The 13,467-nt window shown below is 37.7% G+C and overlaps 1 pseudogene; it reads right to left on the reverse strand.

Annotated features, from left to right (window-relative positions):
* Positions 1–265: 265 nt before the first annotated feature.
* LOC137658013 (uncharacterized) lies at positions 266–5,414 on the reverse strand (annotated as a pseudogene).
* Positions 5,415–13,467: the final 8,053 nt, after the last annotated feature.

Here is a 13,467-nt window from a genome sequence, read left to right on the forward strand (position 1 = left end):
ATGGCCTCCTCAGAAATTAAGTTTAACATTAGATGATAAGTTATTTCATTAAGCTGACAAATTATGGGAACTGGGTATGTTATTGCCGATGTTGAAGCTAAAGATAAAGTATGGTATCATTCCTTCATTGCATTATCATCTTTACTACTATTTGTTTTGCTACATGTAGTAATTATTTCAAAGGATAAATGAATTATGTTCACTTTACTTTTATAAATTCCCATTAGATGTACAAATAAAACTCCTAAAACTATTCATGATTTATTTACAAAATGCAGTCATCACCACTCTCGAGGAAAAGATCATCTTCCCCGTCCTCATCGTCACTGGCCAGGCTAATGATGACTGGTTCTACTGTCTCTCGGATATTGTCCGACTCCCATTACTCCTCTTCGAAATGACGGGATTGTCGAACTGCTCCTGCCCACACTTCTTGGGTAACAGAAAGCCTGGCTTCCTCCAACCTGTCCTGCAGGTCGGATCGAGTAAATCGACGGACGGAGGAACGTATGTGTCTCTTAATTAACCCCCACACCTGTTCAATTGCATTGAGCTCGGGGTGAACGGGGGGCAAACGCACAACATCATGGCCCCATTCACGGATGTTGTTGTCAATCTCATACCTTCGCTCCGGCCGATTCTCTTGGCAAATAAGCAGCAACTCAGAGCGTGTGGCAGAAGGTCGGAACGATATCCTGCGCTGTTCTAGCCACCTGACGAGAGAACATAATAGAATACTAATACCTTAAAGATAGATCATATATTGTACATGTAGTACAAGCAATAAAGTGCAATTTAATCAAGTTCCCATTATAATAGGTTAATTGACTCTTCGAACAATTTATATATATATATATATATATATATATTGGAAGTCATTATAATTACCTGACGAGATCTGCCTTTTTGGTTGCTGATGTGGGGCATCAACTCTCCTCGAGCAGTGTGCTATGATATGGTGCATTATCATTATGCCCCCTGTGGCCGCGGGGGCATAAAAACAATTAGAATAGCGCCAACGTTATCCCTGCGTGTCATAAGAGGCGACTAAAAGGGACGGGACGAGGGGGCTGGGAACCCCCTCTCCTGTATAAAAAATCCTGTGAGACATTATCAAAGAGATGGAGCTGGGGGGAGAGTGACTGCTCCCTGCACTCTAGTTTTGGGGTGTTTGAATGTGCGTGGATGTAGTACGATAGAGAGTAAAAGATGTGAGATTGGAAGTATGTTTAGAAGTAGAAGGATGGATGTATTGGCCTTGTGTGAGACAAAGATGAAAGGAAAGGGTGAAGTGATGTTTGGTGAAATGTCTGGTAGAGTGTCTGGGATTGAAAAGGAAAGAGCGAGAGAGGGTGTGGCGTTATTGCTGAGTGAATGGATGACAGGTAAAGTAGTGGAATGGAAGGAGATATCATCTAGGTTAATGTGGGTAAGGGTTAGGTTGGGTAGGGAATGTTGGGCGTTTGTCAGTGCGTATGGGCCAGGTAGTGAGAAAAGTGAAGAAGAGCGGAATGAGTTCTGGAATGAATTAACTAGGTGTGTAGAAGGACTGGGTAGAAGGAATTATGTAGTTGTCATGGGTGACTTAAATGCTAGAGTGGGCGCTGGAGAGGTAGAAGGTGTCATTGGGAAGTATGGCGTACCAGGTGAAAATGAGAATGGTGAGAGACTGGTAGATATGTGTGTTGAAAAAGAGATGGTAAGAAGTGCTAGCTTTTTTAAAAAGAAAGATAAAAATAAGTATACATGGGTAAGAGTGGCAAATGGAAGAGTAGTAGAAAGGGCATTAATGGATTATGTGTTGATAACTAAAAGAATGTTGGAAGATTGAAAGACGTGCACGTGTTTAGGGGTATGGCTAACGGTATGTCTGATCATTTTTTGGTGGAAGGAAAATTAGTTGTAGCAAACGAGTGGGGGAATAGAGTAGGTGGATGTAAAAGGGAGGTAGTGAGGGTTGAAGAGCTAATAAAACCGGGGGTAAAAAGTAAATATCAGGAAAGGTTGAAAATGGCATATGACGAGGTGAGAGTAAGAGAAACTGGTAATTTAGAGGAGGAGTGGAAGTTAGCAAAAGAAAGTTTTGTTGGGATTGCAAGTGATGTATGTGGCAAGAAGGTTGTTGGAGGCAGCATGAGGAAGGGCAGTGAATGGTGGAATGAAGGAGTGAAGGTAAAAGTGGAAGAGAAAAAGAGGGCTTTTGAAGAATGGTTGCAGAGTAATAGTACAGAGAAGTATGAAAAATATAGAGAGAAAAATGTGGAAGTAAAGCGCAAGGTACATGAGACAAAGAGGGCAGCTGACCTGAGGTGGGGTCAGGGACTGGGTCAGTCATATGAAGAAAATAAGAAGAAGTTTTGGAAAGAAGTGAAGAGAGTAAGGAAGGCTGGCGCAAGAATTGAATTGACAGTGAAAGATGGAAATGGAAGGTTGTTAAAAGGAGAGGAGGCAAGGAAAAGGTGGGCGGAATATTTTGAAAGTTTGCTGAATGTTGAGGATAATAGGGAGGCAGATATAATTGCTGTTCCAGGTGTTGTGGTGCCAGTGATGGGAGATGAGAATGAGAGAGAGATTACAATAGAGGAAGTGAGGAGAGCACTAGATCAAACGAGAGTAGGAAAAGCATCTGGTATGGATGGTGTGAAAGCTGAGATGTTGAAGGAAGGGGGTGTGACTGTACTTGAATGGTTGGTGAGATTGTTTAATATGTGTTTTGTGTTGTCAATGGTACCAGTAGATTGGGTTTGTGCGTGTATTGTACCACTATATAAGGGTAAGGGAGATGTGCATGAGTGTTGTAATTCAAGAGGTATTAGTTTGTTGAGTGTAGTTAGAAAAGTGTATGGTAGAGTAATGATTAATAGGATTAAGGATAAAACAGAGAATGCAATCTTGGAAGTACAGGGTGGTTTTAGAAGAGGTAGGGGTTGTATGAATCAGATTTTTACAGTTAGGCAGATATGCGAGAAATATTTAGCAAAAGGTAAGGAGGTGTATGTTGAGTTTATGGATCTGGAGAAAGCATAATGATAGAGTTGATAGGGAAGCAATGTGGAATGTGATGAGGTAATATGGAGTTGGTGGAAGGTTGTTGCAAGCAGTGAAAAGTTTCTACAAAGGTAGTAAAGCATGTGTTAGAATAGGAAATGAAGTGAGCGATTGGTTTCCGGTGAGAGTGGGGCTGAGACAGGGATGTGTGATGTCGCCGTGGTTGTTTAACTTGTATGTTGATGGAGTGGTGAGAGAGGTGAATGCTCGAGTGCTTGGACGAGGATTAAAACTGGTAGGCGAGAATGATCATGAATGGGAGGTAAATCAGTTGTTGTTTGCGGATGATACTGTACTGGTAGCAGACACAGAAGAGAAGCTTGACCGACTAGTGACAGAATTTGGAAGGGTGTGTGAGAGAAGGAAGTTGAGAGTTAATGTGGGTAAGAGTAAGGTTATGAGATGTACGAGAAGGGAAGGTGGTGCAAGGTTGAATGTCATGTTGAATGGAGAGTTACTTGAGGAGGTGGATCAGTTTAAGTACTTGGGGTCTGTTGTTGCAGCAAATGGTAGAGTGGAAGCAGATGTATGTCAGAGAGTGAATGAAGGATGCAAAGTGTTGGGGGCATTTAACAGAGTAGTAAACAATAGAGGGTTGGGCATGAATGTAAAAAGAGTTCTATATGAGAAAGTGAATGTACCAACTGTGATGTATGGATCGGAGTTGTGGGGAATGAAAGTGATGGAGAGACAGAAATTGAATGTGTTTGAGATGAAGTGTCTAAGGAGTATGGCTGGTGTATCTCGAGTAGATAGGGTTAGGAACGAAGTGGTGAGGGTGAGAACGGGTGTAAGAAATGAGTTAGCGGCTAGAGTGGATATGAATGTGTTGAGGTGGTTTGGCCATGTTGAGAGAATGGAAAATGGCTGTCTGCTAAAGAAGGTGATGAATGCAAGAGTTGATGGGAGAAGTACAAGAGGAAGGCCAAGGTTTGGGTGGATGGATGGTGTGAAGAAAGCTCTGGGTGATAGGAGGATAGATGAGAGAGAGGCAAGAGAGCGTGCTAGAAATAGGAATGAATGGCGAGCGATTGTGACGCAGTTCCGGTAGGCCCTGCTGCTTCCTCCGGTGCCTTAGATGACCGCGGAGGTAGCAGCAGTAGGGGATTCCTTATTATGAAGCTTCATCTGTGGTGGATAATGTGGGAGGTTGGGCTGTGGCACCCTAGCAGTACCAGCTGAACTCAGCTGAGTCCCTGGTTAGGCTGGAGGAACGTAGAGAGTAGAGATCCCCTTTGTGTTTTGTTTCTTTGTTGATGTCGGCTACCCCCCAAAATTGGGGGAAGTGCCTTTGGTATATGTATGTATGTATCAAGCACAAGTACAGATGGCTCGGGAAGGGATGGCAGAAGTTGCGTCGTTAGCCACTGTTTGAACAACTTTGCATTCATCTCGCCATGGTAGTCTCCCTGATTGGTCTTGGCCAGGTAGCACAGGTATGAACCATCTATAAAGCCCTCATTCGTGCCAGCTGCCACCACTACAAAACGCTCACCTTCTCCAGGAGGAACCTGACGACTGTAAGTGGGGCTGGTGATATCCTGCGTAGTGTCTGCCCATTCCCTGTTGTGGGCCATCCTCGTTGTGAACCAGGTTTCATCTACGTAAAAACGACCACTCTCCCCTCCTCCCGCTGGCGTCGTAGATCACGGAGAGCAGTTATCCGGTGGCATACAATTTCCAGAGATTCCTTCCTTACATACATCTTACGTTGGGAAGTTTTATACTTGAATCCCATAGAATGCAAGAGTCGAAGTACTGAAGCCCATGATGTCATTTCCGGAATAATGCCAGCTGTTTTGAGGTCATTTGTCAAGGAACCAACAGTAAAATGCTCCTTTTCGGCAAACTTTCTGTGGATACAGCGGCGAATGGAACCAATCGTAAAGTTATCAAAGACAGGCGGCACTTGTGATCCTGACGATAGTGAAGGAACGGAACTGGAGGCACGGTTGACGGTGACCCTCACTGCACCTGCAGTCATGCCCAAAACATAGCCAACACGGTCATACGGCCTGAGAAGAAGAAAAAAAATTATATCGGATTATCCGTTGGTCTGATGGAGATTTCAGCACAATAATCTTATTTTAACAAAAATAGTTATATAAAGACTGTTTACATACAATCTCTCTCTTTCTCTCTCTCTCTTGGTGGCATAGTGAATAGTTAATGGAAATGTTCAAAAGCCTGAATGACATTACAAGTATTATAATCATGTTACGCTAAATACAAATCAGACCATAAACATTGGAATTAAACTAGAAACTGAATAATTACCTATTCAGGCTATAGTAAATATGGCCATGGGCTCTCTCTTGACTGTATAAAGTTGCAAATCGTAAGACAAATGCAATTTTGCAACCACGGGGGCAATTCCAAATCCTGTTAGCCATTCTTGACTGTTATGGGTTTCAGAGCCAATGGGACAAGGTGAATGGGTGTCTGGTGGATGGGCGGGGCAAAATTCTGTCAAAAGGTGTTTACATTGCTTATATAATGAATGTTTTCGACTCTTGGCTCGTTATCACTGGCCATGGCGTCGGCTAGATCATTTATACTCTATAAAAATTAAAACTATCGGGTTTAGGTTATTGATAATGCTGACAAAATTTGTGTGTGGTTGTAAAATATACATATGTCAACTTTCAGCTACATCCGATGCTTTGATAAGGAGCAAAGTCCAAAAAACCGTGTTACAGAGGCCCTGAATCTCATAGTAGTAAGTTATTTATTAATAAATAATTATCATTATTATTATTATTATTATTATTATTATTATTATTATTATTATTATTATTATTGTTTTGTTTATTGTTATTGTTATTACTATTGTTATTGTAGGAAAGGAAACAAGGGAAAAGAAAATATTTTAAGAACAGTAACATTGAAATAAATATTTCCTATATAAACTATAAAAACTTTAACAAAACAAGATGAAGAGAAATAGTGTGCCTGAGTGTACGCTCAAGCAGGAGAAATCTAACCCAAGATATGAGTGTGTGTGTGTGTGGTTTTATGAGTGTTATATACAGTACATACATACTTAACCTAGTCATTGTCTGATTTGCTTCTTTCAATCTTTCATTGAACTCAAATTCTAAAGGCCCTGTATTAGATATCATAGTTACTAAATATTTAAATGATTCTACCGCATTAATTCTTTCACACAGATATATTTCCGCAACGCTTCCATAAGATAAGAAATTTCTGCCAGATCCTTGCTAAGTCAACATATATAACGTTCAAAAAGCTTCCAGACGACTATAATAACTGCCATTCCTTTATGAGAGAGAGAGAGAGAGAGAGAGAGAGAGAGAGAGAGAGAGAGAGAGAGAGAGAGAGAGAGAGAGAGAGAGAGAGAGAGAGAATCGTAAACTCACTTTAAAGCCTCTAGAATTTTTGCAAAGCTTCCAGATGGCTTGAATCACCAACAATCCTTTCATGAAAGAGCCTCCGCAATGTTAATAACTTTGCCAGAAGGCTAAAATGACTGGTTACAACACCACATTCACTCAGTTCACAGCCTCTACAACGTTTAAAAAGCTTCCAGAAGGCTTAAATCACCGACAATTCTTTCCTGAAAGAGCCCCTGCCATGTTTATAACCTTGCCAGAATGCTAAAATGACTGGCTACAGCACCTTATGCAATCACTTCACAGCCTTTACAACGTGTACAAACCTAACAAAAAGCTTAAATCACCGGCAATTCTTTTCTGAAAGAGTCTCTGCCATATTTATAACTTCTCGAGAAGGCTAAAATGACTGGCTACAACACCACATTCACTCACTTCACAGCCTCTACAAAGTTTACAAAGCTTCCAGAAGACTTATATCACTAGTAATTCTTTTCTGATAGAGCCTCTGCCATGTTTATAACTTCCCCAGAATGCTAAAATGACTGGCTACAATAACACATGCACTCACTTCGCAGCTTCTCAAATGTTTACAAGGCTTCCAGAAGGCTTAAATCACCGACCATTTTTAGCTGAAAGAGCCTCAGCTATGTTTAAAACTTATCCAGGAGGCGAAAATCACTGGCTACAACAGAACATTCACTCACTTCGCAGCTTCTAGAACGTTTACAAAGCTTCCAGAAGGCTTAAATCGTCGACAATTCTTTCCTGAAAGACCCTCTGCCATGTTTATAACTTATCCAGAAGGCTAAAATGACTGGTTACAACACCACATTCACTCACTTCACAGCCTCTACAACGTTTACAAAGCTTCCAGAAGGCTTATATCACCGACAATTCTTTCCTGAAAGAGCCACAGTGATGTTTATAACTTCTCCAGAAGGCTAAAATGACTGGCTACAACACCACATTCACCCACTTCACAGCCTCTACAACGTTTACAAAGATTCCAGAAGGCTTATATCACTGACAATTCTTTCCTGAAAGAGCCACAGTCATGTTTATTACTTCTCCAGAAGGCTAAAATGACTGGCTACAACACCACATTCACTCACTTCACAGCCTCTACAACGTTTACAAAGCTTCCAGAAGGCTTATATCACTAACAATTCTTTCCTGAAAGAGCCTCAGACATGTTTATAACTTCTCCAGAAGGTTAAAATTACTGGCTACAACACCACATTCACTCACTTCATAGCATCTACAACGTTTACAAAGCTTCGAGAAGGCTTATATCACTAACAATTCTTTCCTGAAAGAGCATCTGGCATGTTTATAACTTCTCCAGAAGGCTAAAATCACTGGCTTAAACACAACATTCACTCACTTCACAGCCTCTACAACGTTTACAAAGCTTTCAGAAGGCTTATATCACTGACAATTCTTTCCTGAAAGAGCCTCAGACATGTTTATGAGGCCCTTTTCTCCAAACTCAAACAGTTCAGAGTGGGTGGGTCGTTTCTTAGCATTATTATTAAATTTTTAAGTAAAAGATCTCAAAGAGTTGTTGTGTATGGGCAACATAGTGAGTATAGGAATGTGATATCTGGTGTTCCACAGGGTAATGTTCTTAGCCCATTACTTTCCGTACTATATACACATGGCATGTGGTTTGGCCTAGAAAACAAGCTTATTGCATATGACGATGCTACTCTCTTTGCATCAATTCCATCTCATGAATGTAGATCTGGGGTTGCTGAATCCTTTGATAGAGATGTAGCTTAAATCAGAGTATGGTGCAAGTTATGGGGTATGAAGTTGAATCCTAACAAAACTCAAAGTATGATTGTATGTAGATCAGGGACAGTGGCTCCTCAACATCTGGATCTCAGCATTGATAATGTTCCTTTAACTATGTATGGTTCTTTTAAAATTTTAGGTGTGATTCTCAACAGCAGATTTACTTTTGAGAAACACATTAGGTTTTAATCCTTTCATTCTACCTTGTTTCAAGCATGGTTCTTTTTTTGGTCTTCAGCTACGGATTCTCATCTTAATTTCTTGGACAGAATCTCACGTTCTGCATTTCTTATTCGTGATCTAGATATTAATCTTTAGCACCGTCGTTCAATTAGTTCATTATGCATGTTGCATAAGATTTTTCCTAATTATGACCATTCTTTACATTCAAATCTTCCTGGACAGTTCCGTCCTGTTTTAATACTAGGCAAGCAAATAATTCTAATAGTCAGGCCTTCTCCATCAGGAAGCTCAATACTACACAGTATTCTAGAAGTTTTATTCCAGCTGTGACCAAGTTGTCGAATGATCTTCCTATTCGGGTAGTTGAATTAGTAGAACTTCAAAAGTTTAAAGTTGGAGCAAATGTTTTTTTGTTGACCAGGGTGACATAAGTCTTTTTATAGTTTATATATGACATGTCTGTTTGGATATTGTTACTGTGTTTAAAATAATGTTGTTGTTTTTTTCTCATCGTTTATTAATTTCCTTATTTTCTTTCCTCGCTTGGCTATTTTTCCCTGTTGGAGCCCTTGAGCTTATAGCATCCTGCTTTTCCAACTAGGATTGTAACTTGGCTAGTAATAATAATCATAATAAAGAACATCAGCTTCTACCATCTTTCTCGTCATTGGTTGTAGGTTGCCTGATTGAACGCACTTGTGCGCGCACACATAAATACACACACACGCAGATACATACATACATACATACATATGTATATATATATGTATATATATATATATATATATATATATATATATATATATATATATATATATATATATATATATATAGGCAGTACACTGTTTAAACACAGAGATATACACAAGTATGCTTGTACACCTCCCTGTGGAAAATATCCAACAAATTTGTCCATTTAACAATAAATAGAAAAAGTAAAATCTCACTACTGGATGTCAGATCTCGACGGGGAGCCGATATAGGAAGCGACACCAACTTGTCTCAACCCTTAGGCACAAGATTTAGATCAGGAAAGCTAATGTAAACCTACCTACCAGATATGACACTGAAAAACTAAGAGGTCAAAGTAGCGAAAAGAGTGATTACGTTATAGAGTGCAGGTACACATTTACAGTCTTAGAGATGTTGCCTGATGAAGAAGTAGGGTTAGATGTAAATATTCATAGCATAAAATTTGAAGAAATCTTGCAGGAATCTGCCAACATCACAATCGGACAGGGAGGTGGAGTAAGACGGAAGGAAATGACGAGTTGTGAAACACTAAAACTCATAGAGAAAAGAAAAACAGCAAAATTTGACTTGAATCATTAAAGGAAAAAAGCGCACACCTGATCTTATTCCGAACTGAATAGATGAGGCTTGATAGTGAAGTAAGAGATGTCGTAGAAGAGGTAAAAGAAGGTTCTTTGATTCTACTGCAGATAAGACAAAATCTGAATAGAGGAGATTGAAGAAGTATAAGACAAACATATGACAGTATTCGAAAAATTACAGTAAAGAAAAGAAAAGGCGAGTTACCTGTCAGAAACAGAAATTTAAATCATCTAACTATATATGGAACCTGAAATCAAAGCTAGATAGGAAGAACATTTTGAAGAGACACTAAATAAGCCACTCCCATTAAACGAGGAAGAAATTCCTGAGGCCGAACATGATCTTCCTATAGACGTAAGTGACATTAGGTTGGCAGACGTCATTTTGGCAATTAAACAACTGAAAAATTATAAGTCACCAGGAATGGATGGTATTGCACCTGAAATGTTGAAGTCTAAGGAGATTCAAACGCCCATTGTGTTCAATAAATTATTCTACCATATATGGTGAGATGAAGTCGCGACTGTTGTATGGAAAAAGAAAGGGATTACAGTACCCAAGAAGGGAGATTTGAGAGAGTGGGAATTGGCGAGGGATCACATTGTCACCAGAAGGTATGAAAGTTTTATCCAAGGTAATATTGAATAGAATAGACCCTATAATAGATAGAATACTTCGAAGAGAGCAAACATGTTTCAGAAGGGATAGAAGATGTGACGATAAAAATTTTCATTCCATGATATGTAGCTTGATTTGAAGAGTAATATTATGCAACTCAAACTCTTTCAAATATATAGGAACCATCATTACCGGCAATAGATCACTAGCTACAAAATTCAAGGAAAGAATAGGGAGGGGCAGAACAAGCAATGGGCATGCCAAAAACAGTTTGGAGGTCAAATCGAATATCAGTTCTCAGGAAAATCAAAATATACATTTCATTTTAAAATTGATATTAGCTTATGGGCACCAGTCGTGGTACAGCACTGTAAGAACCCATGCAAAATTTCTTCCCTTTGAAAATAAAGCATTGAGAAGGATATTTAGAACCAAATGGCAGGAGCACATAACAAATGCGGCAATTCGTGAGGTGGCAGGGGGCCCCAATGTGAACAATATAGATTATCATAATGGAGATGAATGGACATATTTTAAGAAAGGAAGATGAATTAGTCCAGGATGTATCTGCATGGAAGACGCTGGACATAAGAGGACGTGGTGGACATAAGAGGACGTGGTAGACCTAAAGAAACGTGGCTGATGACAAAGCGAAGGGAGGTTGGATCTGAGAATTGGGTGACCTCAGAGAGATGGCATGTGAAAGAGACATATGGCGTGAATTCGTTGGGGCCCTATGTATGCCGTGGGTGCCAGAGAACTAAGTAAGTATAAATTTATATATATATATATATATATATATATATATATATATATATATATATACATTAAAATACACAATTTTCCGTGTATTTATGATAAATAAAATAACCCACAATGTATGAAAAATAGAAGTTTATTTAGCTTTCGAAGGGACCATCTCCCTTTCTCTTCAGAATACAAATGGTTACAAATTTTTGAAAAAGAGGTACAGAAAGGTTCTTAAGAGATAAAAAGCCCGTTACAGTCTTAGCGAATATTAACAGCATTTCACGGTGGTTTGTTTACATCTTTTAACAATTCCTTAACAATAGTTACATTGTTTTTTACAATATTATTTAAAAACTGATCCAATTTAAAATTACTTTGATATATATTAAATTTATTAGAATTCTGAATTAAAACAGCTTCAATCAGTTTCCGTCTATGTGTATCAGGCATTGATATCAACTTGTCCATATTCTTAAAATCTATTGGGTGATTTTCCCGTGTCATATGTTTAAAAACAGCGCTATTTTCATCACCTCTTCTAATGGAATCTCTATGTTCTCTTTTTCTTCTCTCAAAAATCAGTAGATTTTGAGAGAAGAAAAAGAGAACATAGAGATTCCATTAGAAGAGGTGATGAAAATAGCGCTGTTTTTAAACATATGACACGGGAAAATCACCCAATAGATTTTAAGAATATGGACAAGTTGATATCAATGCCTGATACACATAGACGGAAACTGATTGAAGCTGTTTTAATTCAGAATTCTAATAAATTTAATATATATCAAAGTAATTTTAAATTGGATCAGTTTTTAAATAATATTGTAAAAAACAATGTAACTATTGTTAAGGAATTGTTAAAAGATGTAAACAAACCACCGTGAAATGCTGTTAATATTCGCTAAGACTGTAACGGGCTTTTTATCTCTTAAGAACCTTTCTGTACCTCTTTTTCAAAAATTTGTAACCATTTGTATTCTGAAGAGAAAGGGAGATGGTCCCTTCGAAAGCTAAATAAACTTCTATTTTTCATACATTGTGAGTTATTTTATATATATATATATATATATATATATATATATATATATATATGTACAGTACATGTATATATATATATATATATATATATATATATATATATATATAGTATATATATATATATATATATATATATATATATATATATATATATATATATATATATATATATATATATGTACAGTATATATATATACATATATATATATATATATATATATATATATATATATATATATATATATATATATATATATATATATATACTACCGCTAGAGAGTTATGAGGTCTTTTGACTGGCCAGACAGTAGCACATTGGATCCTTCTTTCTGGTTACGGTTCATTTTCCTTTTGCCTACACACACACACACACACACACACACACACACACACACACACACACACACACACACCGAATAGTTTGGCCTATTCTTTACATATTCTCCCCTGCCTCGTATACCTGACAACACTGAGATTACCAAACAATTCTTACTGCAGTGTACTTGTTCAGTGACCACTTTCTATTTGTAAGGGTAGAAGAGACTCTTTAGCTATGGTAAGCAGCTCTTCTAGGAAGACACTCCACAATCAAACCATTGTTCTCTAATCTTGGTTAGTGCCATAGCCTCTGTACCATGGACTTGTACTGTCTTGGGTTAGAGTTCTCTTGCTTGAGTGTGCACTCAGGCACACTATTCAATCTAAATTCTCTTCCTCTTGTTTTGTTAAAGTTTTTATAGTTTATATAGGAGATATTTATTTTGATGTTGTTGCTCTTCTTAAAATATTTTATTTGTCTTCGTTTCCTTTCCTCACTGAGCTATTTTCCCTGTTGGAGCCCCTGGGCTTATAGCATCCTGCTCTTCCAACTAGGGTTGTAGCTTAGCAAATAAAAATAATAATAATAATAATAATAACAACAATAATAATAATAATGAATATATATATATATATATATATATATATATATATATATATATATATATATATATATATTCCCAAGGGAAATTAGGATATATATATATATAACATATATAAATATATATATATATATATGTATATATACATATATACATATATATATATATATATATACATATACATATATATGTCTTCTAATTTCCTTCGGGAATAGGCTTTTATCGTTAGTAATCACTGTCAGTCTCCTGTATATTAGTCTCTCTCTCTCTCTCTCTCTCTCTCTCTCTCTCTCTCTCTCTCTCTCTCTCTCTCTCTCTCTCTCTTTTCATTGTCCTGATTAATATATATATATATATATATATATATATATATATATATATATATATATATATATATATATGTGTGTGTGTGTGTGTGTGTG

The sequence above is a fragment of the Palaemon carinicauda genome, chromosome 18, assembly GCF_036898095.1.
Source record: "Palaemon carinicauda isolate YSFRI2023 chromosome 18, ASM3689809v2, whole genome shotgun sequence".
Lineage (NCBI taxonomy): Eukaryota > Metazoa > Arthropoda > Malacostraca > Decapoda > Palaemonidae > Palaemon > Palaemon carinicauda.